This window comes from Salmo salar, chromosome ssa03 (genome assembly GCF_905237065.1).
Source record: "Salmo salar chromosome ssa03, Ssal_v3.1, whole genome shotgun sequence".
NCBI classification, from domain to species: Eukaryota; Metazoa; Chordata; class Actinopteri; order Salmoniformes; family Salmonidae; genus Salmo; species Salmo salar.
In genome coordinates this window covers 78181607-78204152 of record NC_059444.1, presented here as the reverse complement: position 1 = coordinate 78204152, position 22546 = coordinate 78181607, and the positions used below count along the sequence as shown (strand labels likewise).

Sequence of the window (22546 nt, the reverse complement as noted above, 5' to 3'; positions counted from 1 at the left end):
AAGCTGTTTAAAGGCACAGTCAACTTACTGTATGTAAACTTCTGACCCACTGGAATTGGAATACAGTGAATTATAAGTGAAATAAATTGTCTGTAAACAATTGTTGGAAAAATTACCTGTGTCATGCACAAAGCAGATATCCTAACCGACTTGCCAAAACTATAGTTTTATAACAAGAAATGTATACACGTACGTGTATGTAAACTTCCTACTTCAACTGTAAGTGACAAGATAGGACACCTCACCCTTCATGTCAGCTCTGTTTGTCCGCAAACACTTTATTACAGGGCGTGTTCAAACATGAGACAGAGGGTGTATACAGTAAGTGTTACTGATGGTGAAAACAGTGTTCCTCCAACAACCCACCATCTCCCCCACTCACGGTAGCCTGTGTCTGGGCACCATACTCAGCCTCCATCTTGGCCAGCCTCTGGTTGGTGTCCTTCAGCAGCACCTGAATGTTCTCTGTTTGCTTCTTCTGCAGGTCAAACTTCTCTTGCTCCATGCCCACCACCGCCGCGTGCAGCTGGGGGGAGGAGGGGCAACGGACACCACAGAGTCAGTCAGCCTATAACAGCTACTATGTGTGGTACCTTGGCTACCTCCACTGGCCCAGGTGTCCAATCAGAGACATTCTACTGTACCAACTCTGGCCTGTTCTGCGTCTGTCTCTCTGCGTCTGTCTCTCTGAGTCTGTCTCTCTCTGCGTCGATCTGTCTCACTCTCAATTTCAATAGATATATCAAGTCACCCCTTTTTCAGGGGTGAGGGACCTTATTTTAAAACCTCTTACAGATCGGTGTCCCACACACAGGACGGTTGAGCTAACATAGGCTAATGCGATTAGCTTGAGGTTGTAAGTAACAAGAACATTTCCCAGGACATAGACATATCTGATGTCAGAAAGCTTACATTTTTGTTAATCTAATTGCACTGTCCAATTTACAGTAGCTATTACAGTGAAAGAATACCATGCTATTGTTTGAGGAGTGCACACAGTTATGAAATTGAAAAGTTATTAATAAACCAATTAGGCACATTTGGGCAGTCTTGATACAACATCTTGAACAGAAATACAATTGTTCATTGGATATATTGTACCTGGGCTGGAATAATACACGATGGCCCTTCTCTTGAATTTCAAAGATGATGATACAAAAAAATACAAAAAAGCGCATGTTTTTTCCTTTGATTTATCTTTTACCAGATCTAATGTGCTATATTCTCATACATTAATTTCACATTTCCACAAACTTCAAAGTGTTTCCTTTCAAATGGTATCAAGAATATGCATATCCTTGCTTCAGGTCCTGAGCTACAGGCAGTTAGACTTGGGTATGTCATTTTAGGTGAACATTTAAAAAAAGGGGTGGATCCTTAAGAGGGCAGGAGAGTTCATTTTTCTCATACATCTAAGCAGAGCTTCCCTTATGGATTTCACTATCATATGCTTAGTGACCCTGAATAGATAAGGGGAAATGTCATTAAGATCTCATTGAGCAGCTTAGTTAACTAGAGTTAGCGGGACTGAAAATACAATTTAGAGAAGAAGTACTAACATAATTTTTTCAGTAAAAAAAACACACAGGCCTGGCCTAGCCTACATAGAAATGTCTAGAATAAAGATTTCCCAGCTCTATAGTGAGCCTGGCTTGGTTGAGGTCAGCCCAGATTCCGCCCTTTCAAATCCTTCTACTGCAGCCTTCCTCAGGCTTAGGAGTGCTTAGGGGCTAGGGTTGGTTGGAAATCGACTTCAGCCCTTCAACTTTCCTTTACCTTTTTCTCCCACTCGTTTTTCAGGGAGTCGGTGCTCTGATCTGACATCTTCTTCAGCTCGCCGATCTGCTTCTCTTTGCTCTCACGGATGACCTGGGACTCGCGCACCACGCTTTGAACTGTGGATGGAAAAACAACACACACACACACACACACACACAGACAGAGAACTTAGTAAGGCCCAGCCTCAGGGGCTACACACACACACACATACATACATAAATAACGTTTGTTTCTTTCACACTACTTCAACCAAGTTCTGTGAAAGTCACATACTTTGTAGCCCTCGTCATTGTTGTTTCATATTGTATGTCAGCACTGAAAATATCTCCAATCTCCCATAGTGTCAATGGGTTAAAGCTGAGTATAGAGAACATCTGCAACTAAATCGCTCTGTGCTGGAAGTGTACTGTACAACATGCACTGTCACTAAAGAATGTGTTTATGACAAGTGTGAAATATCAGTGAGTCTCATAAACGTGCTGTTAGAAGGAGCACAGCTGGGTAGCATCGCGCCACACCAGTGGGGTCACCCCCTGTAACAGTAACACTGCGTTTAAACTTGGGTTTTACTCTGAGTGTGCAGAGACACACTGGAGTAAATATTCCCTTGAGTCTGCCTCCAGGCTCTACCCCCACCGTGACCCCACGACCTCTCACCTTTCTTCTCCAGCTTGCTCACACTCTCCTCCGATTCCTTCTGCTTGGCTCTGTACATGGTCTTCAGCTCATCGAGCTCGCCATTCTTACGGTCTAAAATCTGAAGTGGAAAAGGGGCAGGTAAATTCAACCTGTTCAAAGGTGTTGCATGTTGTTACATAGAGTTGCAAAATGTTGTATAAATAGTGTAGTTCCGGATACACCTCATATTCAGCCCTTCATTTCTCATCTACTGTTTTTGTTCAGGTGGTTATAATTCAGCTCTTCCTTCATTTCTCAACTACTGTTTTTGTTCAGGTGGTTATAATTCAGCTCTTCCTTCATTTCTCATCTACTGTTTTTGTTCAGGTGGTTATAATTCAGCCCTTCATTTCTCATCTACTGTTTTTGTTCAGGTGGTTATAATTCAGCTCTTCATTTCTCATCTACTGTTTTTGTTCAGGTGGTTATAATTCAGCTCTTCATTTCTCATCTACTGGTTTTGTTCAGGTGCTTATAATTCAGCTCTTCATTTCTCATCTACTGTTTTTGTTCAGGTGGTTATAATTCAGCTCTTCATTTCACATCTACTGTTTTTGTTCAGGTGGTTAAAATTCAGTTCTTCCTTCATTTCTCATCTACTGTTTTTGTTCAGGTGGTTATAATTCAGCTCTTCCTTCATTTCTCATCTACTGTTTTTGTTCAGGTGGTTATAATTCAGCTCTTCATTTCTCATCTACTGGTTTTGTTCAGGTGCTTATAATTCAGCTCTTCATTTCTCATCTACTGTTTTTGTTCAGGTGGTTATAATTCAGCTCTTCATTTCTCATCTACTGTTTTTGTTCAGGTGGTTAAAATTCAGCTCTTCCTTCATTTCTCATCTACTGTTTTTGTTCAGGTGGTTATAATTCAGCTCTTCCTTCATTTCTCATCTACTGTTTTTGTTCAGGTGGTTATAATTCAGCTCTTCATTTCTCATCTACTGTTTTTGTTCAGGTGGTTATAATTCAGCTCTTCATTTCTCATCTACTGTTTTTGTTCAGGTGGTTATAATTCAGCTCTTCCTTCATTTCTCATCTACTGTTTTTGTTCAGGTGGTTATAATTCAGCTCTTCATTTCTCATCTACTGTTTTTGTTCAGGTGGTTATAATTCAGCTCTTCCTTCATTTCTCATCTACTGTTTTTGTTCAGGTGGTTATAATTCAGCTCTTCCTTCATTTCTCATCTACTGTTTTTGTTCAGGTGGTTATAATTCAGCTCTTCTCATTTCTCATCTACTGTTTTTGTTCAGGTGGTTATAATTCAGCTCTTCATTTCTCATCTACTGTCTTTGTTCAGGTGGTTATAATTCAGCTCTTCATTTCTCATCTACTGTTTTTGTTCAGGTGGTTATAATTCAGCTCTTCATTTCTCATCTACTGTTTTTGTTCAGGTGGTTATAATTCCGCTCTTCATTTCACATCTACTGTTTTTGTTCAGGTGGTTATAATTCAGCTCTTCATTTCTCATCTACTGTTTTTGTTCAGGTGGTTATAATTCAGCTCTTCATTTCTCATCTACTGTTTTTGTTCAGGTGGTTATAATTCAGCTCTTCCTTCATTTCTCATCTACTGTTTTTGTTCAGGTGGTTATAATTCAGCTCTTCCTTCATTTCTCATCTACTGTTTTTGTTCAGGTGGTTACAATTCATCTCTTCCTTCATTTCTCATCTACTGTTTTTGTTCAGGTGGTTATAATTCAGCTCTTCCTTCATTTGTCATCTACTGTTTTTGTTCAGGTGGTTATAATTCAGCTCTTCATTTCTCATCTACTGTTTTTGTTCAGGTGGTTATAATTCAGCTCTTCCTTCATTTCTCATCTACTGTTTTTGTTCAGGTGGTTATGATTCAGCTCTTCATTTCACATCTACTGTTTTTGTTCAGGTGGTTATGATTCAGCTCTTAATTTCACATCTACTGTTTTTGTTCAGGTGGTTATAATTCAGCTCTTCATTTCTCATCTACTGTTTTTGTTCAGGTGGTTATAATTCAGCTCTTCCTTCATTTCTCATCTACTGTTTTTGTTCAGGTGGTTATAATTCAGCTCTTCATTTCTCATCTACTGTTTTTGTTCAGGTGGTTATAATTCAGCCCTTCATTTCTCATCTACTGTTTTTGTTCAGGTGGTTATAATTCAGCTCTTCATTTCTCATCTACTGTTTTTGTTCAGGTGGTTATAATTCAGCTCTTCCTTCATTTCTCATCTACTGTTTTTGTTCAGGTGGTTATAATTCATCTCTTCCTTCATTTCTCATCTACTGTTTTTGTTCAGGTGGTTATAATTCAGCTCTTCCTTCATTTCTCATCTACTGTTTTTGTTCAGGTGGTTATAATTCAGCTCTTCTATTTGTCATCTACTGTTTTTGTTCAGGTGGTTATAATTCAGCTCTTCCTTCATTTCTCATCTACTGTTTTTGTTCAGGTGGTTATAATTCAGCTCTTCATTTCTCATCTACTGTTTTTGTTCAGGTGGTTATAATTCAGCTCTTCATTTCTCATCTACTGTTTTTGTTCAGGTAGTTATTATTCAGCTCTTCATTTCTCATCTACTGTTTTTGTTCAGGTGGTTATAATTCAGCTCTTCATTTCTCATCTACTGTTTTTGTTCAGGTGGTTATAATTCAGCTCTTCCTTCATTTCTCATCTACTGTTTTTGTTCAGGTGGTTATAATTCAGCTCTTCCATTTCTCATCTACTGTTTTTGTTCAGGTGGTTATAATTCAGCTCTTCATTTCTCATCTACTGTTTTTGTTCAGGTGGTTATAATTCAGCTCTTCCTTCATTTCTCATCTACTGTTTTTGTTCAGGTGGTTATAATTCAGCTCTTCCTTCATTTCTCATCTACTGTTTTTGTTCAGGTGGTTATAATTCAGCTCTTCATTTCTCATCTACTGTTTTTGTTCAGGTGGTTATAATTCAGCTCTTCATTTCTCATCTACTGTCTTTGTTCAGGTGGTTATAATTCAGCTCTTCATTTCTCATCTACTGTTTTTGTTCAGGTGGTTATAATTCAGCTCTTCATTTCTCATCTACTGTTTTTGTTCAGGTGGTTATAATTCCGCTCTTCATTTCACATCTACTGTTTTTGTTCAGGTGGTTATAATTCAGCTCTTCATTTCTCATCTACTGTTTTTGTTCAGGTGGTTATAATTCAGCTCTTCATTTCTCATCTACTGTTTTTGTTCAGGTGGTTATAATTCAGCTCTTCCTTCATTTCTCATCTACTGTTTTTGTTCAGGTGGTTATAATTCAGCTCTTCCTTCATTTCTCATCTACTGTTTTTGTTCAGGTGGTTACAATTCATCTCTTCCTTCATTTCTCATCTACTGTTTTTGTTCAGGTGGTTATAATTCAGCTCTTCCTTCATTTCTCATCTACTGTTTTTGTTCAGGTGGTTATAATTCAGCTCTTCCTTCATTTGTCATCTACTGTTTTTGTTCAGGTGGTTATAATTCAGCTCTTCCTTCATTTCTCATCTACTGTTTTTGTTCAGGAGGTTATGATTCAGCTCTTCATTTGTCATCTACTGTTTTTGTTCAGGTGGTTATAATTCAGCTCTTCATTTCTCATCTACTGTTTTTGTTCAGGTGGTTATAATTCAGCTCTTCATTTCTCATCTACTGTTTTTTGTTCAGGTGGTTATAATTCAGCTCTTCCTTCATTTCTCATCTACTGTTTTTGTTCAGGTGGTTATAATTCAGCTCTTCATTTCTCATCTACTGTTTTTGTTCAGGTGGTTATAATTCAGCTCTTCATTTCTCATCTACTGTTTTTGTTCAGGTGGTTATAATTCAGCTCTTCATTTCTCATCTACTGTTTTTGTTCAGGTGGTTATAATTCAGCTCTTCCTTCATTTCTCATCTACTGTTTTTGTTCAGGTGGTTATAATTCATCTCTTCCTTCATTTCTCATCTACTGTTTTTGTTCAGGTGGTTATAATTCAGCTTTTCCTTCATTTCTCATCTACTGTTTTTGTTCAGGTGGTTATAATTCAGCTCTTCATTTGTCATCTACTGTTTTTGTTCAGGTGGTTATAATTCAGCTCTTCCTTCATTTCTCATCTACTGTTTTTGTTCAGGTGGTTATAATTCCGCTCTTCATTTCTCATCTACTGTTTTTGTTCAGGTGGTTATGATTCAGCTCTTCATTTCACATCTACTGTTTTTGTTCAGGTAGTTATGATTCAGCTCTTAATTTCTCATCTACTGTTTTTGTTCAGGTGGTTATAATTCAGCTCTTCATTTCTCATCTACTGTTTTTGTTCAGGTGGTTATAATTCAGCTCTTCCTTCATTTCTCATCTACTGTTTTTGTTCAGGTGGTTATAATTCAGCTCTTCCATTTCTCATCTACTGTTTTTGTTCAGGTGGTTATAATTCAGCTCTTCTCATTTCTCATCTACTGTTTTTGTTCAGGTGGTTATAATTCAGCCCCTTCATTTCTCATCTACTGTTTTTGTTCAGGTGGTTATAATTCAGCTCTTCCATTTCTCATCTACTGTTTTTGTTCAGGTGGTTATAATTCAGCTCTTCTCATTTCTCATCTACTGTTTTTGTTCAGGTGGTTAAAATTCAGCTCTTCCTTAATTTCTCATCTACTGTTTTTGTTCAGGTGGTTATAATTCAGCTCTTCCTTCATTTCTCATCTACTGTTTTTGTTCAGGTGGTTATAATTCAGCTCTTCCTTCATTTCTCATCTACTGTTTTTGTTCAGGTGGTTATAATTCCGCTCTTCATTTCTCATCTACTGTTTTTGTTCAGGTGGTTATAATTCAGCTCTTCATTTCACATCTACTGTTTTTGTTCAGGTGGTTATAATTCAGCTCTTCATTTCTCATCTACTGTTTTTGTTCAGGTGGTTATAATTCAGCTCTTCATTTCTCATCTACTGTTTTTGTTCAGGTGGTTATAATTCAGCTCTTCCTTCATTTCTCATCTACTGTTTTTGTTCAGGTGGTTATAATTCAGCTCTTCATTTCTCATCTACTGTTTTTGTTCAGGTGGTTATAATTCAGCTCTTCATTTCTCATCTACTGTTTTTGTTCAGGTGGTTATAATTCAGCTCTCTTCATTTCTCATCTACTGTTTTTGTTCAGGTGGTTATAATTCAGCTCTTCATTTCTCATCTACTGTTTTTGTTCAGGTGGTTATAATTCAGCTCTTCATTTCTCATCTACTGTTTTTGTTCAGGTGGTTATAATTCAGCTCTTCTTCATTTCTCATCTACTGTTTTTGTTCAGGTGGTTATAATTCAGCCTCTTCATTTCTCATCTACTGTTTTTGTTCAGGTGGTTATAATTCAGCTCTTCATTTCTCATCTACTGTTTTTGTTCAGGTGGTTATAATTCAGCTCTTCATTTCTCATCTACTGTTTTTGTTCAGGTGGTTATAATTCAGCTCTTCATTTCTCATCTACTGTTTTTGTTCAGGTGGTTATAATTCAGCTCTTCATTTCTCATCTACTGTTTTTGTTCAGGTGGTTATAATTCAGCTCTTCATTTCTCATCTACTGTTTTTGTTCAGGTGGTTATAATTCAGCTCTCTTCATTTCTCATCTACTGTTTTTGTTCAGGTGGTTATAATTCAGCTCTTCATTTCTCATCTACTGTTTTTGTTCAGGTGGTTATAATTCAGCTCTTCCTTCATTTCTCATCTACTGTTTTTGTTCAGGTGGTTATAATTCAGCTCTTCTCATTTCTCATCTACTGTTTTTGTTCAGGTGGTTATAATTCAGCTCTTCATTTCTCATCTACTGTTTTTGTTCAGGTGGTTATAATTCAGCTCTTCTATTTCTCATCTACTGTTTTTGTTCAGGTGGTTATAATTCAGCTCTTCCTTCATTTCTCATCTACTGTTTTTGTTCAGGTGGTTATAATTCAGCTCTTCATTTCTCATCTACTGTTTTTGTTCAGGTGGTTATAATTCAGCTCTTCCTTCATTTCTCATCTACTGTTTTTGTTCAGGTGGTTATAATTCAGCTCTTCCTTCATTTCTCATCTACTGTTTTTGTTCAGGTGGTTATAATTCAGCTCTTCCTTCATTTCTCATCTACTGTTTTTGTTCAGGTGGTTATGATTCAGCTCTTCATTTCTCATCTACTGTTTTTGTTCAGGTGGTTATAATTCAGCTCTTCATTTCTCATCTACTGTTTTTGTTCAGGTGGTTATAATTCAGCTCTTCATTTCTCATCTACTGTTTTTGTTCAGGTGGTTATAATTCAGCTCTTCCTTCATTTCTCATCTACTGTTTTTGTTCAGGTGGTTATAATTCAGCTCTTCATTTCTCATCTACTGTTTTTGTTCAGGTGGTTATAATTCAGCCCTTCATTTCTCATCTACTGTTTTTGTTCAGGTGGTTATAATTCAGCTCTTCATTTCTCATCTACTGTTTTTGTTCAGGTGGTTATAATTCAGCTCTTCCTTCATTTCTCATCTACTGTTTTTGTTCAGGTGGTTATAATTCATCTCTTCCTTCATTTCTCATCTACTGTTTTTGTTCAGGTGGTTATAATTCAGCTCTTCCTTCATTTCTCATCTACTGTTTTTGTTCAGGTGGTTATAATTCAGCTCTTCTCATTTCTCATCTACTGTTTTTGTTCAGGTGGTTATAATTCAGCTCTTCCTTCATTTCTCATCTACTGTTTTTGTTCAGGTGGTTATAATTCAGCTCTTCATTTCTCATCTACTGTTTTTGTTCAGGTGGTTATAATTCAGCTCTTCATTTCTCATCTACTGTTTTTGTTCAGGTGGTTATAATTCAGCTCTTCATTTCTCATCTACTGTTTTTGTTCAGGTGGTTATAATTCAGCTCTTCATTTCTCATCTACTGTTTTTGTTCAGGTGGTTATAATTCAGCTCTTCCTTCATTTCTCATCTACTGTTTTTGTTCAGGTGGTTATAATTCAGCTCTTCATTTCTCATCTACTGTTTTTGTTCAGGTGGTTATAATTCAGCTCTTCCATTTCTCATCTACTGTTTTTGTTCAGGTGGTTATAATTCAGCTCTTCATTTCTCATCTACTGTTTTTGTTCAGGTGGTTATAATTCAGCTCTTCATTTCTCATCTACTGTTTTTGTTCAGGTGGTTATAATTCAGCTCTTCCTTAATTTCTCATCTACTGTTTTTGTTCAGGTGGTTATAATTCAGCTCTTCCTTCATTTCTCATCTACTGTTTTTGTTCAGGTGGTTATAATTCAGCTCTTCCTTCATTTCTCATCTACTGTTTTTGTTCAGGTGGTTATAATTCAGCTCTTCATTTCTCATCTACTGTTTTTGTTCAGGTGGTTATAATTCAGCTCTTCATTTCTCATCTACTGTTTTTGTTCAGGTGGTTATGATTCAGCTCTTCATTTCTCATCTACTGTTTTTGTTCAGGTGGTTATAATTCAGCTCTTCCTTCATTTCTCATCTACTGTTTTTGTTCAGGTGGTTATAATTCAGCTCTTCATTTCTCATCTACTGTTTTTGTTCAGGTGGTTATAATTCAGCTCTTCATTTCTCATCTACTGTTTTTGTTCAGGTGGTTATAATTCAGCTCTTCATTTCTCATCTACTGTTTTTGTTCAGGTGGTTATAATTCAGCTCTTCATTTCTCATCTACTGTTTTTGTTCAGGTGGTTATAATTCAGCTCTTCATTTCTCATCTACTGTTTTTGTTCAGGTGGTTATAATTCAGCTCTTCATTTCTCATCTACTGTTTTTGTTCAGGTGGTTATAATTCAGCTCTTCTCATTTCTCATCTACTGTTTTTGTTCAGGTGGTTATAATTCAGCTCTTCATTTCTCATCTACTGTTTTTGTTCAGGTGGTTATAATTCAGCTCTTCATTTCTCATCTACTGTTTTTGTTCAGGTGGTTATAATTCAGCTCTTCCATTTCTCATCTACTGTTTTTGTTCAGGTGGTTATAATTCAGCTCTTCCTATTTCTCATCTACTGTTTTTGTTCAGGTGGTTATAATTCAGCTCTTCATTTCTCATCTACTGTTTTTGTTCAGGTGGTTATAATTCAGCTCTCCTCATTTCTCATCTACTGTTTTTGTTCAGGTGGTTATAATTCAGCTCTTCATTTCTCATCTACTGTTTTTGTTCAGGTGGTTATAATTCAGCTCTTCCTTCATTTCTCATCTACTGTTTTTGTTCAGGTGGTTATAATTCAGCTCTTCATTTCTCATCTACTGTTTTTGTTCAGGTGGTTATAATTCAGCTCTTCATTTCTCATCTACTGTTTTTGTTCAGGTGGTTATAATTCAGCTCTTCCATTTCTCATCTACTGTTTTTGTTCAGGTGGTTATAATTCAGCTCTTCCTTCATTTCTCATCTACTGTTTTTGTTCAGGTGGTTATAATTCAGCTCTTCCTTATTTCTCATCTACTGTTTTTGTTCAGGTGGTTAAAATTCAGCTCTTCCTTCATTTCTCATCTACTGTTTTTGTTCAGGTGGTTATAATTCAGCTCTTCCTTCATTTCTCATCTACTGTTTTTGTTCAGGTGGTTATAATTCAGCTCTTCCTTCATTTCTCATCTACTGTTTTTGTTCAGGTGGTTATAATTCAGCTCTTCATTTCTCATCTACTGTTTTTGTTCAGGTGGTTATAATTCAGCTCTTAATTTCTCATCTACTGTTTTTGTTCAGGTGGTTATAATTCAGCTCTTCATTTCTCATCTACTGTTTTTGTTCAGGTGGTTATAATTCAGCTCTTCCTTCATTTCTCTTCTACTGTTTTTGTTCAGGTGGTTATAATTCAGCTCTTCATTTCTCATCTACTGTTTTTGTTCAGGTGGTTATAATTCAGCTCTTCATTTCTCATCTACTGTTTTTGTTCAGGTGGTTATAATTCAGCTCTTCATTTCTCATCTACTGTTTTTGTTCAGGTGGTTATAATTCAGCTCTTCCTTCATTTCTCATCTACTGTTTTTGTTCAGGTGGTTATAATTCAGCTCTTCCTTCATTTCTCATCTACTGTTTTTGTTCAGGTGGTTATAATTCAGCTCTTCCTTCATTTCTCATCTACTGTTTTTTGTTCAGGTGGTTATAATTCAGCTCTTCTCATTTCTCATCTACTGTTTTTGTTCAGGTGGTTATAATTCAGCTCTTCCTTCATTTCTCATCTACTGTTTTTGTTCAGGTGGTTATAATTCAGCTCTTCATTTCTCATCTACTGTTTTTGTTCAGGTGGTTATAATTCAGCTCTTCATTTCTCATCTACTGTTTTTGTTCAGGTGGTTATAATTCAGCTCCTTCATTTCTCATCTACTGTTTTTGTTCAGGTGGTTATAATTCAGCTCTTCCATTTCTCATCTACTGTTTTTGTTCAGGTGGTTATAATTCAGCTCTTCTCATTTCTCATCTACTGTTTTTGTTCAGGTGGTTATAATTCAGCTCTCTTCCATTTCTCATCTACTGTTTTTGTTCAGGTGGTTATAATTCAGCTCTTCCTTCATTTCTCATCTACTGTTTTTGTTCAGGTGGTTATAATTCAGCTCTTCCTTCATTTCTCATCTACTGTTTTTGTTCAGGTGGTTATAATTCCGCTCTTCATTTCTCATCTACTGTTTTTGTTCAGGTGGTTATAATTCAGCTCTTCATTTCTCATCTACTGTTTTTGTTCAGGTGGTTATAATTCAGCTCTTCATTTCTCATCTACTGTTTTTGTTCAGGTGGTTATAATTCAGCTCTTCTCATTTCTCATCTACTGTTTTTGTTCAGGTGGTTATAATTCAGCTCTTCCTTCATTTCTCATCTACTGTTTTTGTTCAGGTGGTTATAATTCAGCTCTTCATTTCTCATCTACTGTTTTTGTTCAGGTGGTTATAATTCAGCTCTTCATTTCTCATCTACTGTTTTTGTTCAGGTGGTTATAATTCAGCTCTTCTTCATTTCTCATCTACTGTTTTTGTTCAGGTGGTTATAATTCAGCTCTTCATTTCTCATCTACTGTTTTTGTTCAGGTGGTTATAATTCAGCTCTTCCATTTCTCATCTACTGTTTTTGTTCAGGTGGTTATAATTCAGCTCTTCCATTTCTCATCTACTGTTTTTGTTCAGGTGGTTATAATTCAGCCTCTTCATTTCTCATCTACTGTTTTTGTTCAGGTGGTTATAATTCAGCTCTTCATTTCTCATCTACTGTTTTTGTTCAGGTGGTTATAATTCAGCTCTTCCATTTCTCATCTACTGTTTTTGTTCAGGTGGTTATAATTCAGCTCTTCATTTCTCATCTACTGTTTTTGTTCAGGTGGTTATAATTCAGCTCTTCCATTTCTCATCTACTGTTTTTGTTCAGGTGGTTATAATTCAGCTCTTCATTTCTCATCTACTGTTTTTGTTCAGGTGGTTATAATTCAGCCTCTTCATTTCTCATCTACTGTTTTTGTTCAGGTGGTTATAATTCAGCTCTTCCATTTCTCATCTACTGTTTTTGTTCAGGTGGTTATAATTCAGCTCTTCCTTCATTTCTCATCTACTGTTTTTGTTCAGGTGGTTATAATTCAGCTCTTCCATTTCTCATCTACTGTTTTTGTTCAGGTGGTTATAATTCAGCTCTTCATTTCTCATCTACTGTTTTTGTTCAGGTGGTTATAATTCAGCTCTTCATTTCTCATCTACTGTTTTTGTTCAGGTGGTTATAATTCAGCTCTTCCTTCATTTCTCATCTACTGTTTTTGTTCAGGTGGTTATAATTCAGCTCTTCCTTATTTCTCATCTACTGTTTTTGTTCAGGTGGTTATAATTCAGCTCTTCCTTCATTTCTCATCTACTGTTTTTGTTCAGGTGGTTATAATTCAGCTCTTCCTTCATTTCTCATCTACTGTTTTTGTTCAGGTGGTTATAATTCAGCTCTTCCTTCATTTCTCATCTACTGTTTTTGTTCAGGTGGTTATAATTCAGCTCTTCATTTCTCATCTACTGTTTTTGTTCAGGTGGTTATAATTCAGCTCTTCCATTTCTCATCTACTGTTTTTGTTCAGGTGGTTATAATTCAGCTCTTCATTTCTCATCTACTGTTTTTGTTCAGGTGGTTATAATTCAGCTCTTCATTTCTCATCTACTGTTTTTGTTCAGGTGGTTATAATTCAGCTCTTCATTTCTCATCTACTGTTTTTGTTCAGGTGGTTATAATTCAGCTCTTCATTTCTCATCTACTGTTTTTGTTCAGGTGGTTATAATTCAGCTCTTCCTTCATTTCTCATCTACTGTTTTTGTTCAGGTGGTTATAATTCATCTCTTCCTTCATTTCTCATCTACTGTTTTTGTTCAGGTGGTTATAATTCAGCTCTTCCTTCATTTCTCATCTACTGTTTTTGTTCAGGTGGTTATAATTCAGCTCTTCATTTCTCATCTACTGTTTTTGTTCAGGTGGTTATAATTCAGCTCTTCCTTCATTTCTCATCTACTGTTTTTGTTCAGGTGGTTATAATTCAGCTCTTCATTTCTCATCTACTGTTTTTGTTCAGGTGATTATAATTCAGCTCTTCATTTCTCATCTACTGTTTTTGTTCAGGTGGTTATAATTCAGCTCTTCATTTCTCATCTACTGTTTTTGTTCAGGTGGTTATAATTCATCTCTTCCTTCATTTCTCATCTACTGTTTTTGTTCAGGTGGTTATAATTCAGCTCTTCCTTCATTTCTCATCTACTGTTTTTGTTCAGGTGGTTATAATTCAGCTCTTCATTTCTCATCTACTGTTTTTGTTCAGGTGGTTATAATTCAGCTCTTCCTTCATTTCTCATCTACTGTTTTTGTTCAGGTGGTTATAATTCAGCTCTTCATTTCTCATCTACTGTTTTTGTTCAGGTGGTTATAATTCAGCTCTTCATTTCTCATCTACTGTTTTTGTTCAGGTGGTTATAATTCAGCTCTTCATTTCTCATCTACTGTTTTTGTTCAGGTGGTTATAATTCCGCTCTTCCATTTCTCATCTACTGTTTTTGTTCAGGTGGTTATAATTCAGCTCTTCCTTCATTTCTCATCTACTGTTTTTGTTCAGGTGGTTATAATTCAGCTCTTCCTTCATTTCTCATCTACTGTTTTTTGTTCAGGTGGTTATAATTCAGCTCTTCCCATTTCTCATCTACTGTTTTTGTTCAGGTGGTTATAATTCAGCTCTTCATTTCTCATCTACTGTTTTTGTTCAGGTGGTTATAATTCAACTCTTCATTTCTCATCTACTGTTTTTGTTCAGGTGGTTATAATTCAGCTCTTCTTATTTCTCATCTACTGTTTTTGTTCAGGTGGTTATAATTCAGCTCTTCCTTCATTTCTCATCTACTGTTTTTGTTCAGGTGGTTATAATTCAGCTCTTCATTTCTCATCTACTGTTTTTGTTCAGGTGGTTATAATTCAGCTCTTCATTTCACATCTACTGTTTTTGTTCAGGTGGTTATAATTCAGCTCTTCCTTCATTTCTCATCTACTGTTTTTGTTCAGGTGGTTATAATTCAGCTCTTCTCATTTCTCATCTACTGTTTTTGTTCAGGTGGTTATAATTCAGCTCTTCATTTCTCATCTACTGTCTTTGTTCAGGTGGTTATAATTCATCTCTTCATTTCTCATCTACTGTTTTTGTTCAGGTGGTTATAATTCAGCTCTTCATTTCTCATCTACTGTTTTTGTTCAGGTGGTTATAATTCAGCTCTTCATTTCTCATCTACTGTTTTTGTTCAGGTGGTTATAATTCAGCTCTTCATTTCTCATCTACTGTTTTTGTTCAGGTGGTTATAATTCAGCTCTTCCATTTCTCATCTACTGTTTTTGTTCAGGTGGTTATAATTCAGCTCTTCCTTCATTTCTCATCTACTGTTTTTGTTCAGGTGGTTATAATTCAGCTCTTCATTTCTCATCTACTGTTTTTGTTCAGGTGGTTATAATTCAGCTCTTCCTTCATTTCTCATCTACTGTTTTTGTTCAGGTGGTTATAATTCAGCTCTTCATTTCTCATCTACTGTTTTTGTTCAGGTGGTTATAATTCAGCTCTTCTCATTTCTCATCTACTGTTTTTGTTCAGGTGGTTATAATTCAGCTCTTCCTTCATTTCTCATCTACTGTTTTTGTTCAGGTGGTTATAATTCAGCTCTTCCTATTTCTCATCTACTGTTTTTGTTCAGGTGGTTATAATTCAGCTCTTCATTTCTCATCTACTGTTTTTGTTCAGGTGGTTATAATTCAGCTCTTCATTTCTCATCTACTGTTTTTGTTCAGGTGGTTATAATTCAGCTCTTCATTTCTCATCTACTGTTTTTGTTCAGGTGGTTATAATTCAGCTCTTCCTTCATTTCTCATCTACTGTTTTTGTTCAGGTGGTTATAATTCAGCTCTTCTATTTCTCATCTACTGTTTTTGTTCAGGTGGTTATAATTCAGCTCTTCCTTCATTTCTCATCTACTGTTTTTGTTCAGGTGGTTATAATTCAGCTCTTCCTTCATTTCTCATCTACTGTTTTTGTTCAGGTGGTTATAATTCAGCCCTTCATTTCTCATCTACTGTTTTTGTTCAGGTGGTTATAATTCAGCTCTTCATTTCTCATCTACTGTTTTTGTTCAGGTGGTTATAATTCAGCTCTTCATTTCTCATCTACTGTTTTTGTTCAGGTGGTTATAATTCAGCTCTTCCTTCATTTCTCATCTACTGTTTTTGTTCAGGTGGTTATAATTCAGCTCTTCATTTCTCATCTACTGTTTTTGTTCAGGTGGTTATAATTCAGCTCTTCCTCATTTCTCATCTACTGTTTTTGTTCAGGTGGTTATAATTCAGCTCTTCATTTCTCATCTACTGTTTTTGTTCAGGTGGTTATAATTCAGCTCTTCATTTCTCATCTACTGTTTTTGTTCAGGTGGTTATAATTCAGCTCTTCATTTCTCATCTACTGTTTTTGTTCAGGTGGTTATAATTCAGCTCTTCATTTCTCATCTACTGTTTTTGTTCAGGTGGTTATAATTCAGCTCTTCATTTCTCATCTACTGTTTTTGTTCAGGTGGTTATAATTCAGCTCTTAATTTCACATCTACTGTTTTTGTTCAGGTGGTTATAATTCAGCTCTTCCTTATTTCTCATCTACTGTTTTTGTTCAGGTGGTTATAATTCAGCTCTTCCATTTCTCATCTACTGTTTTTGTTCAGGTGGTTATAATTCAGCTCTTCCTTCATTTCTCATCTACTGTTTTTGTTCAGGTGGTTATAATTCAGCTCTTCCTTATTTCTCATCTACTGTTTTTGTTCAGGTGGTTATAATTCAGCCTCTTCATTTCTCATCTACTGTTTTTGTTCAGGTGGTTATAATTCAGCTCTTCTCATTTCTCATCTACTGTTTTTGTTCAGGTGGTTATAATTCAGCTCTTCCTTCATTTCTCATCTACTGTTTTTGTTCAGGTGGTTATAATTCAGCTCTTCATTTCTCATCTACTGTTTTTGTTCAGGTGGTTATAATTCAGCTCTTCATTTCTCATCTACTGTTTTTGTTCAGGTGGTTATAATTCAGCTCTTCATTTCTCATCTACTGTTTTTGTTCAGGTGGTTATAAATTCAGCTCTTCCTTAATTTCTCATCTACTGTTTTTGTTCAGGTGGTTATAATTCAGCTCTTCCTTCATTTCTCATCTACTGTTTTTGTTCAGGTGGTTATAATTCAGCTCTTCATTTCTCATCTACTGTTTTTGTTCAGGTGGTTATAATTCAGCTCTTCATTTCTCATCTACTGTTTTTGTTCAGGTGGTTATAATTCAGCTCTTCCTTCATTTCTCATCTACTGTTTTTGTTCAGGTGGTTATAATTCAGCTCTTCCTTCATTTCTCATCTACTGTTTTTGTTCAGGTGGTTATAATTCAGCTCTTCCTTCATTTCTCATCTACTGTTTTTGTTCAGGTGGTTATAATTCAGCTCTTCCTTCATTTCTCATCTACTGTTTTTGTTCAGGTGGTTATAATTCAGCTCTTCCTTCATTTCTCATCTACTGTTTTTGTTCAGGTGGTTATAATTCAGCTCTTCATTTCTCATCTACTGTTTTTGTTCAGGTGGTTATAATTCAGCTCTTCATTTCTCATCTACTGTTTTTGTTCAGGTGGTTATAATTCAGCTCTTCATTTCTCATCTACTGTTTTTGTTCAGGTGGTTATAATTCAGCTCTTCATTTCTCATCTACTGTTTTTGTTCAGGTGGTTATAATTCAGCTCTTCATTTCTCATCTACTGTTTTTGTTCAGGTGGTTATAATTCAGCTCTTCATTTCTCATCTACTGTTTTTGTTCAGGTGGTTATAATTCAGCTCTTCCTTCATTTCTCATCTACTGTTTTTGTTCAGGTGGTTATAATTCATCTCTTCCTTCATTTCTCATCTACTGTTTTTGTTCAGGTGGTTATAATTCAGCTCTTCCTTCATTTCTCATCTACTGTTTTTGTTCAGGTGGTTATAATTCAGCTCTTCATTTGTCATCTACTGTTTTTGTTCAGGTGGTTATAATTCAGCTCTTCCTTCATTTCTCATCTACTGTTTTTGTTCAGGTGGTTATAATTCAGCTCTTCATTTCTCATCTACTGTTTTTGTTCAGGTGGTTATAATTCAGCTCTTCATTTCTCATCTACTGTTTTTGTTCAGGTGGTTATGATTCAGCTCTTCATTTCTCATCTACTGTTTTTGTTCAGGTGGTTATAATTCAGCTCTTCATTTCTCATCTACTGTTTTTGTTCAGGTGGTTATAATTCAGCTCTTCCTTCATTTCTCATCTACTGTTTTTGTTCAGGTGGTTAAAATTCAGCTCTTCCTTCATTTCTCATCTACTTTTTTTGTTCAGGTGGTTATAATTCAGCTCTTCATTTCTCATCTACTGTTTTTGTTCAGGTGGTTATAATTCAGCTCTTCATTTCTCATCTACTGTTTTTGTTCAGGTGGTTATAATTCAGCCCTTCATTTCTCATCTACTGTTTTTGTTCAGGTGGTTATAATTCAGCTCTTCCATTTCTCATCTACTGTTTTTGTTCAGGTGGTTATAATTCAGCTCTTCATTTCTCATCTACTGTTTTTGTTCAGGTGGTTATAATTCAGCTCTTCTTCATTTCTCATCTACTGTTTTTGTTCAGGTGGTTATAATTCAGCTCTTCCTTCATTTCTCATCTACTGTTTTTGTTCAGGTGGTTATAATTCAGCTCTTCATTTCTCATCTACTGTTTTTGTTCAGGTGGTTATAATTCAGCTCTTCCTTCATTTCTCATCTACTGTTTTTGTTCAGGTGGTTATAATTCAGCTCTTCATTTCTCATCTACTGTTTTTGTTCAGGTGGTTATAATTCAGCTCTTCATTTCTCATCTACTGTTTTTGTTCAGGTGGTTATAATTCAGCTCTTCATTTCTCATCTACTGTTTTTGTTCAGGTGGTTATAATTCAGCTCTTCCTTCATTTCTCATCTACTGTTTTTGTTCAGGTGGTTATAATTCAGCTCTTCCTTCATTTCTCATCTACTGTTTTTGTTCAGGTGGTTATAATTCAGCTCTTCCTTCATTTCTCATCTACTGTTTTTGTTCAGGTGGTTATAATTCAGCTCTTCTTCATTTCTCATCTACTGTTTTTGTTCAGGTGGTTATAATTCAGCTCTTCTCATTTCTCATCTACTGTTTTTGTTCAGGTGGTTATAATTCAGCTCTTCCTTCATTTCTCATCTACTGTTTTTGTTCAGGTGGTTATAATTCAGCTCTTCATTTCTCATCTACTGTTTTTGTTCAGGTGGTTATAATTCAGCTCTTCCTTCATTTCTCATCTACTGTTTTTGTTCAGGTGGTTATAATTCAGCTCTTCATTTCTCATCTACTGTTTTTGTTCAGGTGGTTAAAATTCAGCTCTTCCTTCATTTCTCATCTACTGTTTTTGTTCAGGTGGTTATAATTCAGCTCTTCCTTCATTTCTCATCTACTGTTTTTGTTCAGGTGGTTATAATTCAGCTCTTCCTTCATTTCTCATCTACTGTTTTTGTTCAGGTGGTTATAATTCAGCTCTTCCTTCATTTCTCATCTACTGTTTTTGTTCAGGTGGTTATAATTCAGCTCTTCCTTCATTTCTCATCTACTGTTTTTGATCAGGTGGTTAAAATTCAGCTCTTCCTTCATTTCTCATCTACTGTTTTTGTTCAGGTGGTTATAATTCAGCTCTTCCTTCATTTCTCATCTACTGTTTTTGTTCAGGTGGTTATAATTCAGCTCTTCATTTCTCATCTACTGTTTTTGTTCAGGTGGTTATAATTCAGCTCTTCTCATTTCTCATCTACTGTTTTTGTTCAGGTGGTTATAATTCAGCTCTTCATTTCTCATCTACTGTTTTTGTTCAGGTGGTTATAATTCAGCTCTTCATTTCTCATCTACTGTTTTTGTTCAGGTGGTTATAATTCAGCTCTTCCTCATTTCTCATCTACTGTTTTTGTTCAGGTGGTTATAATTCAGCTCTTCTATTTCTCATCTACTGTTTTTGTTCAGGTGGTTATAATTCAGCTCTTCATTTTCTCATCTACTGTTTTTGTTCAGGTGGTTATAATTCAGCTCTTCATTTCTCATCTACTGTTTTTGTTCAGGTGGTTATAATTCAGCTCTTCCTTCATTTCTCATCTACTGTTTTTGTTCAGGTGGTTATAATTCAGCTCTTCATTTCTCATCTACTGTTTTTGTTCAGGTGGTTATAATTCAGCTCTTCCTCATTTCTCATCTACTGTTTTTGTTCAGGTGGTTATAATTCAGCTCTTCCTTCATTTCTCATCTACTGTTTTTGTTCAGGTGGTTATAATTCAGCTCTTCTTATTTCTCATCTACTGTTTTTGTTCAGGTGGTTATAATTCAGCTCTTCCTTATTTCTCATCTACTGTTTTTGTTCAGGTGGTTATAATTCAGCTCTTCCTTCATTTCTCATCTACTGTTTTTGTTCAGGTGGTTATAATTCAGCTCTTCCTTATTTCTCATCTACTGTTTTTGTTCAGGTGGTTATAATTCAGCTCTTCTTCATTTCTCATCTACTGTTTTTGTTCAGGTGGTTATAATTCAGCTCTTCTATTTCTCATCTACTGTTTTTGTTCAGGTGGTTATAATTCAGCTCTTCATTTCTCATCTACTGTTTTTGTTCAGGTGGTTATAATTCAGCTCTTCCTTCATTTCTCATCTACTGTTTTTGTTCAGGTGGTTATAATTCAGCTCTTCCTTCATTTCTCATCTACTGTTTTTGTTCAGGTGGTTATAATTCAGCTCTTCCTTCATTTCTCATCTACTGTTTTTGTTCAGGTGGTTATAATTCAGCTCTTCATTTCTCATCTACTGTTTTTGTTCAGGTGGTTATAATTCAGCTCTTCCATTTCTCATCTACTGTTTTTGTTCAGGTGGTTATAATTCAGCTCTTCCTTCATTTCTCATCTACTGTTTTTGTTCAGGTGGTTATAATTCAGCTCTTCTATTTCTCATCTACTGTTTTTGTTCAGGTGGTTATAATTCAGCTCTTCCTTCATTTCTCATCTACTGTTTTTGTTCAGGTGGTTATAATTCAGCTCTTCCTTCATTTCTCATCTACTGTTTTTGTTCAGGTGGTTATAATTCAGCTCTTCATTTCTCATCTACTGTTTTTGTTCAGGTGGTTATAATTCAGCTCTTCATTTCTCATCTACTGTTTTTGTTCAGGTGGTTATAATTCAGCTCTTCATTTCTCATCTACTGTTTTTGTTCAGGTGGTTATAATTCAGCTCTTCCTTCATTTCTCATCTACTGTTTTTGTTCAGGTGGTTATAATTCAGCTCTTCATTTCTCATCTACTGTTTTTGTTCAGGTGGTTATAATTCAGCTCTTCTATTTCTCATCTACTGTTTTTGTTCAGGTGGTTATAAATTCAGCTCTTCCTTAATTTCTCAACTACTGTTTTTGTTCAGGTGGTTATAATTCAGCTCTTCCTTCATTTCTCATCTACTGTTTTTGTTCAGGTGGTTATAATTCAGCTCTTCATTTCACATCTACTGTTTTTGTTCAGGTGGTTATAATTCAGCTCTTCCATTTCTCATCTACTGTTTTTGTTCAGGTGGTTATAATTCAGCTCTTCCTTCATTTCTCATCTACTGTTTTTGTTCAGGTGGTTATAATTCAGCTCTTCATTTCTCATCTACTGTTTTTGTTCAGGTGGTTATAAATTCAGCTCTTCCTTCATTTCTCATCTACTGTTTTTGTTCAGGTGGTTATAATTCAGCTCTTCCTTCATTTCTCATCTACTGTTTTTGTTCAGGTGGTTATAATTCAGCTCTTCCTTATTTCTCATCTACTGTTTTTGTTCAGGTGGTTATAATTCAGCTCTTCATTTCTCATCTACTGTTTTTGTTCAGGTGGTTATAATTCAGCTCTTCATTTCTCATCTACTGTTTTTGTTCAGGTGGTTATAATTCAGCTCTTCTATTTCTCATCTACTGTTTTTGTTCAGGTGGTTATAATTCAGCTCTTCATTTCTCATCTACTGTTTTTGTTCAGGTGGTTATAATTCAGCTCTTCATTTCTCATCTACTGTTTTTGTTCAGGTGGTTATAATTCAGCTCTTCATTTCTCATCTACTGTTTTTGTTCAGGTGGTTATAATTCAGCTCTTCCTTCATTTCTCATCTACTGTTTTTGTTCAGGTGGTTATAATTCATCTCTTCCTTCATTTCTCATCTACTGTTTTTGTTCAGGTGGTTATAATTCAGCTCTTCCTTCATTTCTCATCTACTGTTTTTGTTCAGGTGGTTATAATTCAGCTCTTCATTTCTCATCTACTGTTTTTGTTCAGGTGGTTATAATTCAGCTCTTCCTTCATTTCTCATCTACTGTTTTTGTTCAGGTGGTTATAATTCAGCTCTTCCTATTTCTCATCTACTGTTTTTGTTCAGGTGGTTATAATTCAGCTCTTCATTTCTCATCTACTGTTTTTGTTCAGGTGGTTATAATTCAGCTCTTCATTTCTCATCTACTGTTTTTGTTCAGGTGGTTATAATTCAGCTCTTCATTTCTCATCTACTGTTTTTGTTCAGGTGGTTATAATTCAGCTCTTCCTTCATTTCTCATCTACTGTTTTTGTTCAGGTGGTTATAAATTCAGCTCTTCCTTCATTTCTCATCTACTGTTTTTGT

General features: G+C 35.6%; 1 pseudogene; it reads right to left on the bottom strand.

Moving 5' to 3' along the window:
- The window catches only part of LOC106601769 (centrosomal protein of 112 kDa-like), a 302159-nt pseudogene that overhangs the window by 177266 nt on the left and 102347 nt on the right, over positions 1-22546 (bottom strand).